Here is an 18,495-nt window from a genome sequence, read left to right on the forward strand (position 1 = left end):
ATACTGGTTGGTCTGAGTGGTCAACACGTCGTCGGAGCTCGCCCAGCAGTTGGCAATAACAGTCCTACAACATGCATGGCGTTATATTACGTGTTAACTTTTAATCGCTACGCGCCGATAGCAATTCAATCAATGTTGTTTGCATGTGAGCATGTATCTTATTAATTGTAAATTAAATTAAATGTGACGTTATCTATGAAACCTGGATCTTTTGTCAAAGGCGCTTACGCCACACTGCGTAGCGCAGCGTTGTATGTATATAGGAGCATTGTTGATAATGGCGTAAGCGCCATCGACAATAAAGTCACTTTCACTAAATAACGTCACAATTATACATACGAACGAACAAACAAATCAGGCAAGACTGATTTTTTTTTATCACTTTTAAGGCAGTTAACTGAAACAGTAATCGGCTTATAATTAAACGAATAACTAATTAACTTATAATTAATTCGACTTTTAATTCATTATTGATTAAAGCACTATATTTATACTGTTGTTATTAGTATTGAACGCTAGCCAAATTTTGGTGGTAACTACTGGAAAAAAAAAATCCCAATAACCCTTGTTATTGCATAAATTACAAAAATTGTGATATTATATTATAAGGAGAAATAAGCATAATTTGAAAACTATGTCTTAACTATTAACTTTCAAAGACAATATTGTGGAGAATTTTATGGAAAATATACTTATCCTAGACATTTATTTTTATTGTAGCTTTCACAGTTTTCGTAAAAATATATAAAAACTATAAATGGGGATATAAAAGTGGGGGAGGGGTACAAAATTACGTCTCGGCGTACTGTTTCTACTTCTTTTATTCTTATAAACGCAAAAGCTATATGCATGCCAAGTTTCGTGCTTTCTGCCGGATGGGACCATACCTCCATACTACTAAATCGAGCTTAGGAGCCGCACTAAGGCCCTCACTGGACTGGATGTCGTTCGATACTCTCCTAACGGGTATGAGAGCCAGCTTCCGGCTGCGGCGGCTGTCGCGGGTCGCGGTCGGACGGTGTGTGCTGCTGGTGTGTGGGCCAGCTCTTCGCTACGGATCGTTTCCCAACCCCACGACCCCTACCCTGGTGATACCGTTTGAGCGGGACCAGGTTTCGGGGTCGCGGTGAAGGCGACCGGTGGCTTAGCTTGCGTGTGCGGCGTGCTGGTGAGGCTGTATCCGATGTGTGTTGTGCTTGCTCTGTTACTGGTGTAGGAGGGCTCGGGGCAAGTCCCGAGTCCACCTCTCCGGAGGTCTGGTGTAGTGGTGCGGCGCGATGTCCCGTAGATCTAAGGCTCTCAGCACACGAGGCGACAGCGTAAGCGTACCTATCGTAAAAACGTTACGAGTATGTACCTATGAGACGCGTAGAGTTCTGGGCACCAAGCGTCACGTACGCGTCGCTTAAGCATAATCGTTTTATAAGTGAAATCTCATTCGTTGAAATCATGGCATCCCTGGCGTCAGATGTCTTCGTAGGATGTATCGACGATCTTACTCGTCAGATGAAGAAGATTTTTTATTGTTTGATTATGTGAATTATGTCAGAAGTTTTGTTTTTTTTTACGCCTGTATTACGCTACTATAGGTTATAGGTATAGTATAGACGTCTGACTGGTCCGCTCCATTGTAAAGGGTATTGATTATTTTATTAATATAGAATGTGTCCAACAAAGAAATATATAAATTCCAAAAGAGGCGAAACAAGAAAAATACCAACTTAGAATAATATCAAAAACAACAGGACAAATAACGAGTGAATCTAAAAACAACATAGACTAACATCGAACATGCCCAAACATGTTGACGAATACCCAAATGAGCCGCAATAAGAAACAGACAAACAACAAAGATGATATGGACGACCCACGAAAGTGACGAATGAAGAATTATAGGTGACGAAACTGGAACGGGACAAATTTAAGAACTTGGCAAAAAACGATTGAGATCGGCCTTTGAATAAAATAAAGTGAGATAGTTTCATTATCGTCGTTTTGATCATTTTCTTAGAAATGATGACGGCATAGTATTGCAAATACCATGTCGAGTTATCTCGGTCCGACTCTAATTCGCCTGTCACCATGAGTGCTACCTACTTACTTATCTAAAAACTAACAAACTGCCTACTAGACCGCGAGCCAGGAGCAGATTTCCATAACCAATCACCTCCCGGGTGAAAACTCGTGTAGTGGTTAACGTACGGCTATGTATGATACACCCTCGTGGACGTCAGCTGCCGCTCCGTTGGTGGGTTAATTAATGGCAGCCACCGGAACAATTAAAAAAATATTTAGTGGTCGCCTCTCGTTTGATACTTTGTCAGGTGATAGTTAAATGTAAAATCGTCAGCCAGTTGTATCGCGGTGGTAAGAACGTCTGCTGGTCGCATGAACATGTAAAAAATAAGCGCTTTACCTTTTATGTAGTATGGCTTTTATGGTAGTAATAACAAAATCATGAAACTTTGTATGTAGCATTCTATCAGGCATTTCAAATAAATTAACGGTTTACGCAATTTACACATTACGCATACTTTGTGGACATAAAGTGGTAAGGCGCGTATTTTTTACATGTTCATGTGAATAGCTGATGACGGTCTTTCCACCGCGATACAACCGGCTGACGGTTTTTTTTTATTTAATCCTTTTCCAGGCCGCACCAATCTACAAGGTTTTCCCAAAAAATTCAAATATATTCAAATAAATCCCGCTTTGATGATTAATTTGAAGACAAGTCACATTTTCTGAAAGTAAATCGATAAATCGTACTGTGCCTGGAAAAGGGTTAAAACAGCTTTCAAACTATCATCTGCCAAAGTACCTATCAGCCGGGAGGCCATGACTGACCATATATGCTCCTGGCTCGCGGTCTATACTGTCTTAATGTTACCGCTGGTAGTTAAACCAACGCTTTGAATAGTTAACTCATTAAACATTATTATCGCTTTTAGATCCTCTTTAAACAATGCTTATCATACACTACTACTTACGATCGCAAGCCGAAGCGAAAATAAGCATGTAGAACGATGCGTGCTTGGCGCCGCGCCAGTTTTCGACACCCCAGTGCTCCCGTGGCCAGGGGTAGTCTCCCGTCAAGCCGGCGCCTCGGAACATATCAATATTCTTTTTCAATTTTTCACTGTTTTGTATATGTCTATACTGAAATAGCCATATATAGCATATATATGGCTATTTCGGTATAGCCTATAGCATTTCTCCTGTTGCACCCTAAAGCCCCGGTAGGAGTATGGCATACTACGCCCGATTCGCACGTCGCTCCGAAGTTTGAACGAGACAACGCTATGTGCGTCGTATTATAGTGAGCACGTCGGAGCGATGCGAACCAGACGCAATGTGTCATGTCCCGTATAGTAGTATAGTTCTTAAGAACTATTATAAAGTCCGACCTGAAATATATGAACATGAATTATAGAATTATAAAACATGAAATTATAGAACATGAATCAGTTAGGTTGCCTATATTGTTTTAAGACATTTTTTAGTCGAACTTCAGTATCTTCAGAGGGCGCTGTTAGTCTTATGTATAGGGTGACAGTTCAGTTTAGTATGAAAAATTTAGTTCCAATGAAATTCCGCAATATGGCGCATGATCATATATTACTGGTCAGACTTTATAATCTGTGGTCTAAGGTTGGTCTAGGGTAATAAGGCTGATTACGGAAGGTGGAGATAAGGAACGAAATCTCCATGTACCAAGAAGTGTCATCAAAAAACTTTAAATAGGTGGCGCTACAATACCTAGAGTACTAGAACAAAAAAATCAAATCATAGACAGCGCAATTCACTCCGTCAATAACGCCTAGGTTCTTAGCTACTCTAGCGCTACTCTGGAGAAATTTGGAACTATTATGTATAGCTGTTCAACATACAACATACAGCGTAGCAACAGTTCTACCATAAGAGATGCCACTCCTCTTTATTCCACACTCCATAAGGCTGATGTTCACTGATGCGCCTACCGGGTGAAACTAAATATGAAATAAAATATGTTCCTGAATATATATAAATAGGGTTGCCTAAAGAAATACTGTCAAGGGTATTTTTAATAATTAAAAAAAAAAAAACGAACTAAGTTATCTAAGTTCCAATGGAAAGTATACAACTTATAGAACATGAATCAGTTAGGTTGCCTATATATTTGATAGTTTTACCACATGTTATGTTTAATTCGCATACGAAAGTCACTTTCCACCATTTTCCTGACCTCATCTGACGTATGACCAAATTCCATGTTTATTTTCCCACAATCAAAAAAACTTGTGACTTAATTAGGCGTGTGTCACAAAGAGTTAAGAATTACAAAGACACCAAACAGTTATAAAAATATTGTATGTTTTAGTCAAAACCCTTGTACTATAGACATTTAGAAATTCAAAATTTAGGATTGGTAATAAGTATCAGTACGTTTTCATAATAAAAAAAATATTATGCGAAGTTTAAATTTTTATATGTTTTAACTTTGAAACATGTGTGAATTCAGTGCATAAATATTTATAGGTTTAGGTTATATTATTATTTTAATAATTAAGTTAGGGTGTTCCGGGTTTCGGTTGTTAGGAACAAAATGCATAAGTATCCGTAAAAGCAATAATAAAAAGTTTCAAAAATAACAACTACATTTATGAAAGAAACAAGTAATGATCTTTTAATCGGTTTTGAAAAATAGGGCGCGATTTAGCACGTTTGATATCTATGGGCAGAGCATTCCACAGCCGGACATGGACAGCGCGAAAACTGAAAGAGTTAATGTAAAATTTCCCCGTGCTGTGACCGGAACGAAACCCTTGGTATTTTGAAAAAAGTTTATTGCAACTGTACAAGCCGCTCTAAAACCTTTGAGGGAAATGGAAGAATGTATATAGGTCTAAAATCAGAGAAGGAAGAATGGTTGGACTTTTTTGGAAGGGGAATAATGTCAGCGTTTTTCCAGGAGTTAGGAAAGCTACATAGAGAAATGAAGTAAGAAATGTAATGTTTTGAAAAGATGTGTCTCGCCGAGTTCCTGGCTAGTCCCATATTGGGATCTCTCCCGGTTAGAGCCGGTGTAGCTTTTATTCGTCGTTCATAAGCGCATTGTAATTATGCCTACTCGAATTTTTTATTTTATTTTATTTAATTTTTATTCGTTTAAATTACATTTGCAACTTCAGCTAACACCATAGCGTCGCAAACTCAGTCACTATATATAATTACCACATTCACTCCTCTCAAATATTCTCTTACATTCATTAATTAAGCTCGCCATCCCTGAAGTGAACAAATCGCAATACGGAGCCGAGCTAAGCATGGAGTTTAGCATGAAGAGCGTGTGCCGCAACGGTAATAAACTATCTTTAAAATCCGCAAATAAACTATCTTTATCTTTAAATTCCTTTGGGAGACGTGAGTTTTAGTAACCGTGCACCTAACTTGTCACTGAGAATCAAAACTCAATCAACTTACACGCGCCACGCGACCACGCATGCACCAAACGTCCTCGCAGGGAAAGACATGGGGCCGCGAAAATCAGCGGTCATAGTTTCAAGAAAAGCGATATGTCACTATAAGCGAAAACGTCTTATCCGAATATGTTACAATAGTACATTACGATACAAGTGCGCGAAATAGGAAATTCGAAACGAGTGGCGATAAATTAAAACACAATCGAAGGGAGTGTTTTAAATCGAGACGAGTTGCGAATTACCTATTCGCACATGTATCGTACAATGTTTTACAGTAAGTACATATGGCCCTTTAAATGTTAGACACAGTAACGTAATATGCTAATTTTCGCACTAATTTTATATACTTAAAAACTAAACTTCGCACAGTAATTACGTCATAGTAAGCGGTTGGTCATAAATCATTATAAACGGATTCCACTGTTCTTACATATGTCATACGTCCGCAAAGAACGTAAAAATCGAAAAAACTTTTAAAATGCATTACATCGCATTAGTACTTAGTACGTTTACCGGCGTAGTCCCGGGGATCCAAAGGGTTCAACGCCCAGACAACAAGGAGCTTTGCTCGTATCCTGGGCCGTTACCCTGGCTGTACCCTGCTGGCTGTGACCTCTGTGAACTGCATCTCCATTGACTATGCAGGTGGTTAATCAATTTTCCTACTCCTCTACTGTTATCTGTCATTTATGCATTCATTAACACGAATATAAGAACATACCTAAAAGATTTCAAGAAAAGTCTATATTGTCTATTCCTCATAAAAGCTCTTGTGCTTTTATAAGCTATAACGTTACTGCGATTAATGGCTACCAACCTAACAAAACCAAAACGAATACAGTTTTAAACTAAGTGCATTGCTGCTAACTTACAAAATATTCATTTGGTTGCATAGTAAAAATAATTACTTCATAAGTCAGAAACACGCATGTGACACCCGTAATATAGCAACACCCATAGACTACGAAGACCGCTTAGCGTTGCTTGTTAGTCTCCGTAGGCTACGGTGGCCAAAATTGAGAAAAAACTGTCCAAAAAATTAATTTAGCAAGTAGCAAGTACCAGGGCCTCATGAGTTACGAGGAGGTGTCGCCGACCGGCCGGCCGCGGCCCGGGGCGGGCCGGGCGCGGAACAAGGTATGCTCGCGCGTCTTGGCTATATACTTTTGCTGTAATTTGTTTACCTAAATTAAGATTTATTTTTGTTGACTCGTAGGAAAAATATTGTATGCAACGTTGTATAAGTAGGTCAAAAAATTCTCGTGGCGTATTCCTTTACAATGTTCGCCTACGCCTTCGGCTCCGGCTCACATTGTAACTCACGCCACTCGCCTTTTTTGACCCTTCTTATACAACTGTTGCATAAAATACTATTACATTACATACTCATACTTTCTAGATTTAAATACGACGTTAAAGTTAAAAGAGAGAAAAACACCGCTATTTTTATATAAATGGATTTGTTGTATAATTTCTCCCGGTTCCATAAATAACAATCCTTAACCTTCAATTATTTTTAGAAATTTCAAAGTACCAGTCATGAAATACTGTAAAACTTTATTTAGCCTTGTTTTGTTAAATATCCATAAGTACCTACATATATTTCTTTTTCTTCGTATTCGAAATGAAAAGTAAGTGCTGGAAATATAGGCGCTCTGAAGAAGTGAGAGCGCCAATAAATTAGAATGAGTGCCTTTCATTTGTTGCTTAAAAATACAGGTTGTTTATTTAGTCACATGCAATAATATACGAGCTGAATATATAGGTCACACTGAGCAATTTTCACTATCGGACCAACCCCGAAATCGCAAAAAAAAAAAACTCTCCCATAGAAAATGTCAAGGTCCGAGACAAAATGTATGAAACAGACAACTTTTTTGCGATTTCGGGTTTGGTCCCATAGTAAAAGTTGCTCAGTATGACCTATATATTCACTCCGTAAATTATTGCACGTGAATAAACAATCTGTATAATATTTTTACGTTACATGTCCGTCTCTGGGTCACCGACTTACATATGTGTAGGTACAAAGTCAGCGTCAAATAGTTAGTAGCAGTCAAAGTGGCCAATTAGTTCGGTACACCATACTAAATATATGGTGTACCGAACTATTTGGCTGCTTTGGTTGCTACTAAGTATTTGACGCTGACTTTACCATATATTTAGTATGGTGTACCGAACTATTTGGCTACATTGGTTGCTACAAAGTATTTGACGCTGACTGTACCTACCAAATTTCAACTCGTTCCAACAGTTTCGCAACAAACTGGCTGTGATAGACAGACAGGATTCTATAGGTATTTAAGTACCTATTTTACTCTATCTGATATTACATATTATCGTCATTGCGCAGGGAGACATAATAGTTATTTGTTTTACAAGGGGGCAAAGTTGTTGTTAAACCGCTCGTGCTAATATTGATAACCGAGCAAGCGAAAGATTCCAAAATTGAACCACGAGCGTAGCGAGGGTTAAAAAAACTTTGCCTCCGAGTGAAACACAAAAATTTTCACCACACCAACGCGAGAAAATTACTAACTATGAAATACCAAAAAAAAACAAACCAAATCTTTTTCATTTAAAAGTCAATTCTACTAGGTAGCACAAGAAAACAACTCAAAATTTGCATCTGATTACTTTGCCCCACATGTGGATAAAATGCAACTTTCTCATTAGTTTTTGAACAATCAAGAGGGGCTTTACCAGTTGGTGTGGTGAAAAAAATATTTCATTATGTACATTTCAATGGTTGTTTCATTTGTTTCTAAACACAGCTCTACAAGTCTACATCATCCCAGGAAGTATTGAAAGTATAAAGTTTACAAATACCACGGCATGTTTGCACGATGAAACAATACGAATCAGTATTTATAAAGTAGAGTTATGTATTTATAACATTATCGTATTATTATATATCCATGTAACAAACCCTTCTGTATGTATGCAATGACAGAGGGTGTGTACTTTGCATATATTGTGTCCACCGTACTATATGCTACTTTACGTGATGGTTTATGGAATTATATTGAAATAAATTCTCACAACCGAACAATGGAATCAATTTTCGAATGGCACCTGCACATAGTTTGTTATGAGAGGAGGGACTTGTGTCCTGTCGTGTGGTGTACTGTTTAGTAGTAGCTAGAAAAAGTTTATAATTAGATGTTAAAAAACTATGCGTGTCATGTCAGTAGATAGAATTTTTTTATAATTAGATGCTAAAAAATTTCCAAGTATGAGACGAATACAAATCAAATGGACTTAGGATTATAAATGTCGAAGTGAGCGCGAAGCATCCGTTTTAGTTTGACCAAAAATTGTTCGCCTGTCTGGCTGTTCTACTTGCATTTGTCGACCGAAGCAACGGGGTTCGCAAGGTTTACCACACGGTTCAGAGCAACTAGTGATCAACTAATTGCATTAAATAAGTGTCTAATTTAAATAGCACAAACAGATCTGAAAATTAAACTGAATTTGCATCCCGATGACTAGACGCCGAAGTCTTTGTTCCTAAAGGACCCATTAAATTTCCCATAAGCGAAATCTTCACAGAAAGGTATTTATACAAAAGGAATACCTACCAACAATAAGACGATACCTTCATTTTCTTGCTAAGTAGCTAGTGGACTAAACTTCTCTGATTAATGAGTAATACCGACTATATCAACCTAATGAATTTATAACGTCATACTTAGGTATCGTAAAAATTGGTAGCTACTTATGGAACGATAAGTTTTAACAAGTGCTGCATTAATAGATTTAACAATGGACGATTTATAGGCACCTCACAGATTAAATATTCTATATCTGGTAGGTACTTGTAACATTAAAAAAAATGACTAAGAGTTTGTCAATAGGTCAATAGTATACCAAAAGTGTGGCTGCGCCGCTATCTAAGTCATATTTTCCAATTTTGTAACAAGCTCTCAACATGATTGGATGAACACCTGTACTGAACGCCTTACCTCGAATGTGAGCGTAACTTAATTTCTATGCATCTCGCTTGTACTGCCATATTAGTGCGAGAGAGATGTAGAAAATTACGCGACGTTAGCGAACATGTCAGTTCATGACACTGATAAAGGCAGACGTAGTATACATAATTGCGAGAAACCGAGGGATAAGCTCGAGCCATAGTCGGCCGTTTGGAAGATCCTAAAGAGAGGTCTTCAGTGTGGGTGGTCGTCTTTCGAAATTCGGAGTTAGGTGATGATGACGACATCTTCATTCTTAAACATTTCACGCCAACAAAGATTTTATATTAAAGTATTAGACTTATACTTGATAATAAAACCTAATATTCGATTAGCTCTAATCCCAACAAATGCGGTGGTAATTACTCCTTATCTATTAACCTGTGTGGTAGAATCATTACGGATTCCGATTTCACTATTAATATCTGGCTACAGAATGCCTAAAATAAAGATGTGTTTTTTTTCAATTGCAGTGTTTCGCACCGGCGCTGAATAGGGTAACGGCGCCTATTAACGCGGGTATCAAAATCGACGTCTAACACCGCGGTGTTTACAAATACGCATTTTGCAAGCAAACAGATCTATTCTCTAAGAAATAAAGCATACACAAAACAAGCTCATTCATTGGTCTATCGTGCCCATTAGTGTGCATTTGTGTGAGTGTAACAAAAAACTCGCGATTCGTCAGTTTGTGCGACGGCGGCGCAAGAACCGGTTGTTCCACACAGACGCGTGACTCCACAGGTAAGTGCACTCCAATCTTACTTAGTGTTTTACGTAATAGTTATGGCAAATAAACTAGTGCAATGCCTTTTAAGAGGTTGTGTATTGTTTTCTACACGATTTTGAATTACTTTTAACTTAGTTTTTGACCGCGAAATACGTTTAAAATTGAAAATAAAATACAGCGGTGATAGGCGCCAATTACTTCTGTGGTAAGTAATTCCGTGGTATGCCACGTTAATAGAAAAAGTGGTAGTTTTGTTATTTACTCTTTAGTTTTGGTACAAATTATCAATTTTATAATTTCTTTTATTTATTCCAATCTTGATCTATTCACGCTATTAAAGAGCTATTTCCGTGGTATGGAAAGTATTCAACTAACCCTTAATTTTTAACAAAAACTTCAGCACCGATTTCCTTGTTTCTATGGGAACCCTTAATCTGTCAACTTTTTTTTATTTTGAGTTAAAACCTAAAATTTACTTGCCAGTTATGTGATTTTGTCTTTACAAGAAGCTTGTAATATACGTGTTTGATTTGATTTGAAAAAACATCTGTATTTTATTCTTTTTATGGGTCGGAATTAGGTTTAATTAAACTCCAAATTAAGCCTATTACCGATGGTATGATCAGATTACCCTCGGTAATAGAATGTATAGAAATCTATTACCGACCCAGAGAAATATCGAATGGGTCGGTAATAGGCTCTTAAAGAGTTATCTATTACCGAGTGACTATTTGGTATTGTATTGAAATATCGCATTTAGGGTACCGCAAGTACAGATTTCGTTGATAAAATTTAGACTTCAGTTATCATTATCATATTTAAATTCTTCTGTTTTCTGATTCAGTTATTACTCTGACAGACAAGGAATGGTACCCAACTGCCGGACAATTCCGATTTTTTTTTTATATAATTTTATTTATACAGTAGTCCAAAATCTCAGACATGATTTTTTTTAGCTATAAGAATCAGCAATAAGAAAAGTACTGTGATTTGTTAGTTATAAACGGGTAAATTATAACATAATATGTGAGAGACTTTATTTAACTTAATTACCTTATCAAAAATATTAGAATTAAAAATTTTCATGTTTTTATATATAGTCGAAATTTTATAATGTGGACGTTTACCATTTCACTGTGGTAAACTTTCACTCAGGTGGTAAACGTCCAGCTTATAAAATTTCGACTATAATTTACGCTGTGCCTTATGAGAAAATGTTACTTACTTGTTTTTTTTGTGCAGCTAATTATGTCAGTAAGACAAACTCTTATCAATCTTTATAGCATTTAAAAATTACTTTATTTAATAACAGGCAGGCCTATTTGTCACATACGTCCTTAGTAAAACTTTACTAACAATAATTTTTGTTGTTTTACATGTAAAACATTCAACTTATAACTTGTTATACAGGTACTCGTGGGTACTTGGTAAGTTAACTATTTAATAGTATTTGATTGTGCCAAAGTGTAATTATAATCTCTTCGAAAATATCTCTTATTTTTAAACATACTCCTATAGTTTTATTTTTTATTTTTGTGTCATTATTAAACTTAATGACACAAAAATAATATACAGAACCCACGTCGTTATTATTGTTTTAACCCTCGGTGTTAGGTTTCGAATTTTGAGTTTGGTTTCTATTAACGAGTGCAGAAAAATCATGCCAATTGTACCCTCGGTAATGAAAGCTCAATTCGCGATAATAGAATCACAGCCTGTCCCTTGCCACGGTAATAGAATATTTGGTCATTTTGGCTTCAAAAAATATTTTAATACATATAATAACCCAAAATGAATCCAAAAACGTGTGAAACGGAAAGTTCATTAAATGCTCTGATGAAAAAAAAAAATTCGTGGCTGTTAGACAGCATTGATACCCTTAATTTTTGGATCTCTTTTGAAAAGTTCCTTAACTACCACGGTAATAGGTGCCTTTACCCTATAGTTAGGTACTTGGTACCTCTTTGGTTATAGACGACCAATGGGATGGAAATGTATACAATTAAAATTCTAATACGTATTTATGAGAAACGTCCATTTTAATTTAAAATCTACACATGACGGTTGTAGTTTTTCTATCAAAAAGTATCTATAGTACTTACATAATTACTTAAAACATTTTTTTCCCAGTTTGTTACTAGGAACTTTTGTTACTCATTACATTAATTTCCTAGTAGGTGGCCTAACGTGACGAAGTGACACAAGGACGTTGTAACCTATTAAGTAGGTGCATACAGTAATTAATTAAAATTAAAAGCGGAGTAAGTGTACAGGGTGACTACAAACACTTAATACAAATGTTTTCTACTAGTTCTTCTCTAATATTCAACAAGGTTTTGTGTTGTTAAAATAATAACAAGTTGAATTATTAAATTACTTCTGTAATCAGATAACAAATCTAAGTCGCTCTATAAATTTAAAAAATATAATATATCCAGGTTCTTCAGCCGATTTGCTGCATTTTCATTAAGTAATTTGCATCCTCAGAAGTCGTTCAAGCAAGTTGATCGACTCTGCTGTGACTGTTATTTTAAGTATACCAACAGATACTGCAATGTAAGTTTTGTACAAGTTCAGTCAGCGTCAAATACTTTGTAGCAACCAAAGTAGCCAAATAGTTTGGTACACCATATATTTAGTATGGTGTACATATGTATATAGATGGAGGATAAAATGGGACATTTATGCCCGGCCCGAGTTATATACTGTGAGTTATATACAAAAAAATTAGCTCCTGCCATGTTATTGCCACATTGTTTTTTTCATTCGCTGGAGTAGGTATATTACTTGTTTTTGCTAATAATTTAACTTATTAACACCAGCATTAACACAATATGGGTACCATTCCATAATCTGTTCTGAACTCTGATTCTGGGTCTCAGGAGAGTATTTCATTTTACAATTTTTTTTTGGTTTTAAATGGATTAGCTGTTGCGATAGGCAGACACTCATATTGGCACGTCAGTGCATATTGAGTGATCAGCACATTTAATGTAGATCTTGCGCCTCCACTCGATAAGGGATTTCCTCTTCTGTCACGTACAATAAATATATATATAATGATAGAATAGCAAGTATTTGGGGATTCAAGTGTAGAAGCTGGGAGACAATACATCTGTTAACCTGTATACTGTGTTAAGTGATTCAACCCCTCCACCCCGGCGCTCTGCCTATTACATGGCGACCGTGACAGGACACGAATTCTGTGTGAGGATACTGCGGATATAAAATCATCATGGACGACGACAATGAAGAGGACTTTGAGGACGAGTCGGCGGCGTCGAGCTTACCCAGTGATTTATTGTTTTGTTAATTTGGGTAATCAACGTACCAAGATGGGTGGTCTGAAACGGAGAATGAGATCATAGTGATAAACGAAGGAAAATGTTATGGTAACCGCTGCCAGTATCAGTATTGCTTCATTGGCTTCGGCGGGTTTGGATTTGTCGGAGGTTCGGGATGTCGGCGGCTACGCGTCTGGTTACGCATTGCTGCCGGGTGCTGGAGTGTCAAGCGGTACGGCGAGCGATTCTTCGTGAAAATGTTTAGGTGATATGTTTATGATTAGTTTTTTTTTAATATTCATGTCTTATATATGTGTTTATTTTGTTTAATGAGTAGTCTAGATAAGTTATTAGGGGGGCCAAGTGTTAAAAGTTGGAGTCCTTAGTAGAGCAATATTGTAAGGAAAAGAAGTTGCAGCTGTGGATTTTGATGTTGAGGTGAGCGGATATTCTCGGCGATTAGCAAATCGGGGATTTTTAATTTATTAAGGTCGGATACGGTACGAGTATCGAAAATTACCGATGTTTATTTAGAGATGCCTCTTTCTTTGCATTCTAAAAATGATTGTATCGAATTTATTTTTGCACACTCAAACTATAATCGCGGTGCGATTAGTGCGAGTCAGCAAGGTCGAGGACGGGTGTTTTCGCGAGTAGGCAGAAATCATATAGTTTCTGTACGTTAGACGGATAGTGTAATGTCAATGTTAGTCAGCACGTGATTTAGGTGGATGACATGTGTATGTAATGAATTTGTGTTTTTTTTTTTCGTGTCTAACGAAGATTATGTAAATATTTGGTATTATAATACTAGTTATCACATAGATGTAACTTGTTTAGAAAGAGAATTATCAAGTTTTGTTTTTTTACGGATTATAAATAGATAAGGATTACTGGTTGAGGAATCTAACGGATTATACTTAAACAAATAAACTGGACACGACACTATGATACTACGTCTTTGGAGCTTACCCAGCCTAGAGTAGTAGATATCATGAAAATGACGCAGGAAGTTACAGAATTAATAATTTGGTCGAGTAAATAATGATAAGATGGATAGAATATTTGGAACGACCCGGTAAAAATGACACTGATGATGTTGTTTACGTAATTTGCATAAATCAAGATTCTCTATTAACGAAGGCACGCTTAGACGTATCGTTACGAGACTTGGTTATACAGTGCAGAAGTTTAAAATATGATACTGATAATGCTGTTGTGTGAACTCTACAATTTATATGAATCAAGATTCTCCATGAACGAAGGCACGCATAGACGTATCGTTACGAGACTTGATCATGGTATGGAAAGGTCCCAAAGTAGACATTAGGATTATCTATGGCTCTTTGTGGAAAAGTTTAAATATAGTAGAGTTGTTCTATATTAAAATGAGCACAAGTAAAAAGGATGTTACAATGTTGATTAATTAATGTCTTTCGCGCGGGACACGATGAATTACCTAGGTTATGTAGGAACTATTTAGTTTTTACTTATAAACGAACTTACCGATCGGGAAATGATTTAAAGGATTATTACTGTTACTAACTAGTGGATATGCTGGTAGAACTAGAATGATTAACGGTATCCAGAAGAGGTACGAGTATTATTGGGAAAACTGAATTATGTAAAACGATGTAAAGATTGTCAGGAGCAGAAGTTAGCAAACGGAAAGTAATAATTTTATGGTTATAATTTATAACTACCTATCACAGCTACAGCATCTGTTGAGGAGGAACTTTTAGATTAGTGGGACTTGGATAAAACACGATATAAGTATGTTGTAAACTTTTAAATGTGAAATATTACTTGTGAAATGCAATGGTTGTGTTAAAAATAATTTAATTTTAAAAGGAAATTGTAATTCAAGCATTGTTAATTTTAAGGTGATTTAGTATTAATTAAGAATGAATGTTACAATAAATTAAATGACCTATATTTAGGACCATGTAAAATAAAATACATAATAGGGTCTTATTTAGTACATAAGAATAGAGTAAAGTTGTATTACCAATAGTGTTCTTTTCAGGGGAGGGAACCCCTACCTTTTCAGGGGAGGTGCGATAGGCAGACACTCATATTGGCACGTCAGTGCATATTGAGTGATCAGCACATTTAATGTAGATCTTGCGCCTCCACTCGATAAGGGATTTCCTCTTCTGTCACGTACAATAAATATATATATAATGATAGAATAGCAAGTATTTGGGGATTCAAGTGTAGAAGCTGGGAGACAATACATCTGTTAACCTGTATACTGTGTTAAGTGATTCAACCCCTCCACCCCGGCGCTCTGCCTATTACACTGTAGGTACAATTTCCATTCAGATAATTAACTCGCCATTCCATAAATAACGATATTTTTACCAAAATTGTTAACTGAAAATACCGTCAAGAAATACTACTGAAGTTTATACTTAGCCGTGTTTTTAAATGCACATGTAGGTATTTTACTTTCCTCGTTTTACTTTACGTTACTTTAGACTCTAAAGTCACCGGAGTTAAACGCTCTAAAGTTTAGAGCGTTTAACTCCGGTGAAAGGCACCATTTCAGTCTCAGATTACCTCGACAAGATTTTTAACAACTCACGCTGATTGCGTACACTATTTTCTGAAAAAAGAAATTAAATTCAGAGTTGGGCTCCATAATAAGTTTGTTTCATCATAGACGCAATGTTACAGCGCGATCAGATAAGGCCGCGGAGCTTAATGTTACACTGTAACGTGTCAACAAACTATGTAAGAACGTAATGCGTGGGTATTTTTTATCTCTTATGATACCTACGAAGTGGCTTGCTAAAGTCGGCCCAAGCTAACTCTGCACAGGGCCTGCCGCGAAATTCTAATATCACTCTTGTTCTCTCTGTGGTGCGAATTTGCAAGATAGAGAGACAGATACTTAACGAAATTTCTGGGTTATTAACGATTGGGTTTTTTCCCCCATTAGTTAAGTTACCAGTGATAAAAGTTGGGGAACAAAAATCCCAGTACATACTACTAGTAACAACTTGGAATTAAACGCTATACAACTTTAGTCACAAGTGTCACAACTAAAAGGAAAAATACTATAGAGACAAACCAAGCTAAGTTGGCAACCTGTGCAAGTGTTAAGTAAATTACATAGAAATTTGACGTTTAAAATAACACTTTGCACTGTCTGGGCTGTTAAATTCGCTGCCAACTTATCGTGGTCTGACCTTATTCGCAAAATAATAAACAGTAAATTACGACTTTTTCGTACTAGCTACTTAAGGGCAACGTAAACACTCCATTAATGGATAAGGAACCAATTCCGGAAAATAACTTTAAATAAGGTTCTAGGTGTAACAATGTAGGTACTCTGCTCTCACACATTATTTCCATATTAATTTACTGTTCTCCTTTCCTTCCTTATCTTCGGTTCGGTGTGAGAAATTGTAATTAGTTATACTGATATTCAAGAGCGTGGTGTAACCTAAATATGCAGTTAGCGTTCACTAGCGCCATATTTAATTTTTAACCGACTTCAAGATTTCAAAAGAAGAGGTTATCAATTCGGTTGTACTTTTTTTTTTAATGTTTGTTACTCCATAACTCCGTCATTTCTGAACCGATTTTGAAAAAAATTTTTTGTTTGAATTTATATATATACAGATTGGTCCCGTTTTTGTCAAAACTCAGTTCTGATGATGGGATCCATGAGGAATCGAGGGAACTCTTCAAATGTGAAAGGCATACATATAGTGATTTTTGTATTTTCTGTAAAAAATCAAGCATTTACATTTAAAAAATTGACATTTGATGAAGTGGAACTGCTGGCGATGATCAGAATGGAACTCTTCAACGACGCATAGTACACGTTTGGCGATTTCTCCTCTTCGCTGTGTTTGTTAAGTAAATTAAATTTCTAAAACAATTTTTTGTCAAGTTCGAGTTCTGACGATGGGGTCCATGAGGAATCGAGGGAACTCTTCAAATATGAAAGGCATACATATAGTGATTTTTCTTTAACAAATCAAGCATTTAAATTTTAAAAAGTGACATTTGATGAAGTGGAACTGCTGAAAACATGTTACCTCCTTTTCTTCATAATTAGGCGTAGGACACTAATGTCATTGTATGAAATCTAAAATCAACAATAATCGTTTTTTCACCGGTCTCCCTCAATGAAGTCGGGTTTTTCTTAATAATTATGATCAGTTTGTTAGTTAGGCACGGTGCAACCCGCTCGAAAACAAAAAAAATAGTTTTCTCACAATTGTAGAGCAATGTTGCAACACTGTACAAATATCAACTAAATGATGATAGCCAAAGCGGTTAAATATATCGGAACACATTCTTATTCTTATAGCAACAAAGGCGTTAAAGGTTGCACTTGCAATAGTTGCAATGGTTTCGACTACTGTCAATTTAAGCCCAAAGAACTGTAAAGCCTGACCAGTAATATATGATCATGCGCCATATTGCGGAATTTCATTGGAGCTAAATTTTTGATACTAAACTGAACTATCACCCTTTACACATTTTTACAACTATTGCATTAAAATCATGCTCGTTTTTAGGGTTCCGTACCCAAAGGGACAAACGGAACCCTATTACTGAGACTTCGCTGTCCGTCCGTCCGTCCATGGTTCGTGAGATACAGTCTGTCACCAGGCTGTATCTCATGAACCGTGATAGCTAGACAGTTGAAATTTTCATAGATGATGTATTTCTGTTGCCGCTATAACAACAAATACTAAAAACAGAATAAAATAAATATTTAAGGGGGGCTCCTATACAACAAACATTTTTTTTGCCGTTTTTATAAATAATGGTACGGAACCCTTCGTGCGCGAGTCCGACTCGCACTTGACCTGTTTTTTTTATTTTATTAAAATGCTTATACATTTTTGTATGGGTGCTAAGCAAATAGTTTTACTGAGTGTAACAATTTATTTGGGATGCCGGACTTGCATTTTACAACGTGTTTCGTTTTGATATGATTTTATTATATTCAACAGTCAACTTGTTCATTTACCTACGGAATATCCCGCAACGGATTTGAGCGCAGTGATCTTATTTAATGC

Source organism: Cydia pomonella, chromosome 1, assembly GCF_033807575.1.
Source record: "Cydia pomonella isolate Wapato2018A chromosome 1, ilCydPomo1, whole genome shotgun sequence".
In the NCBI taxonomy this organism is placed as follows: domain Eukaryota; kingdom Metazoa; phylum Arthropoda; class Insecta; order Lepidoptera; family Tortricidae; genus Cydia; species Cydia pomonella.